Source organism: Micromys minutus (genome assembly GCF_963924665.1).
Source record: "Micromys minutus genome assembly, chromosome: 22".
NCBI lineage: Eukaryota > Metazoa > Chordata > Mammalia > Rodentia > Muridae > Micromys > Micromys minutus.
Window position 1 is genome coordinate 39747625 of NC_137957.1, and position 1519 is coordinate 39749143.

Below are 1519 nucleotides of genomic sequence, written 5' to 3' on the forward strand. Positions count from 1 at the left end.
GAGAAGAAATCCTTGCAAATTTCAGAGAAACAGTTACTACCCAGTAAGTTAATCCAACAGATCACATAGTAATGGAGAATCCACAAAGGAAGAAAGCTAAGTTACTCAGCAAATGAAAGAACTGTAGTGGTTGTCCCCAAAGACTATTCTTCATGGAACCCAGAGCATGGGAGTCAAAGATGAAGCTTACATCTTCAGGAAGAAACATCAGTAAAACCCATACAAGCTGATGCCTAAGGATAGGGAGGCAGGGGAGGTATACAGAGGTGTACAGAGATATGGCTGAGACAAGAGTGGGAAGAAGGGAAGCAAAGTCCAGGGCATATAAAGGGGTGTGGGTCCAATTCCAGCCGGCGACAAAACATCTTGTATTCCAAATTTAACTCCTGGTGAGACCCAAAGACACATGAGATTTAGCACCCATTACGGCGCTACCAGTCCTAGATCTTAAAGCCAAAACTGACTGAACTGTCAACAGTATGATTGCCCTGAGCTTCTACATAACGCTGCCCAGTTGAATCTTTCTTCACAATAGTCCTTAATGGATTTGAACAAACATTTGTTTAGTAGCTACTATGAATATTAGGTGCAAAAGATACTCGACGATAGGGGGTACTCAGAGCACATTTGATCACAGCAAATCTTTTTCCTCAAAAAGTGTTTTGTAATTAGCTGGATCAGCAGAAGTAGATAAGGAAATATGCTCACATATATAGAACATGGAGACCTAAGCAGAAAATTGTTATTCAAGTTATACATAAAATTATTTTCAATATCAACTCCTGTATGTTTCCTACACCCTTAATCATATTGCACTTGTTCTGTTCTCTGGTACTTATTTCAGCCTCTCTGAATAAAGTGTCTTTGGACTGTGAGCTAAAACTCTAAGTAGATTGAAAGCTCATAGAGGACTTTGCCCAAGGACTTTGTTCTTGAATGTAAGGATCTTTTTAGTTCCATTTCTACAAACAGAAATGTACATGCAAAAATGAAAATCTATTGTTTAAGGAGATAATATTTTTCTTAATTCCTTAATTCTGAAATAATCCTCCAAGCATTCATGATTAACATGTTGAATTAGAGATGGTTCATCACCCACTCACTTCAAAACAACTGCTTCAGCTATTTTTAATAAAGAAAATTACAAAACTGTTATACAATCTCCTGATACAGACTAGCACAAATAATTTGAGAGATAAATATAAACAAATTACTACTTTAAGAGGTAGAGTGTATAATGCCTATAAAATGAAATTTCACTCTATCTAGGCATAGAAAATAGTGAATAAACTTATAGTCTTACAATTAAAAAAAAAACACCTTGAAAAAGGTAATCACCATAGTCACTGGACAGTTTTAAGAGTATTTTTACATTCATCAAAAAAAGGCAGTGTTGTGGATAACTTTTATTAATTTAAAATAATTTGAGATTGGGCCAAATGCAGAATGTGGAGCACTGAAACCAGTAAATGCATAGTTTTCACCAAGGCAGAGTCTTCTTTAGACCACAGAATTGAGG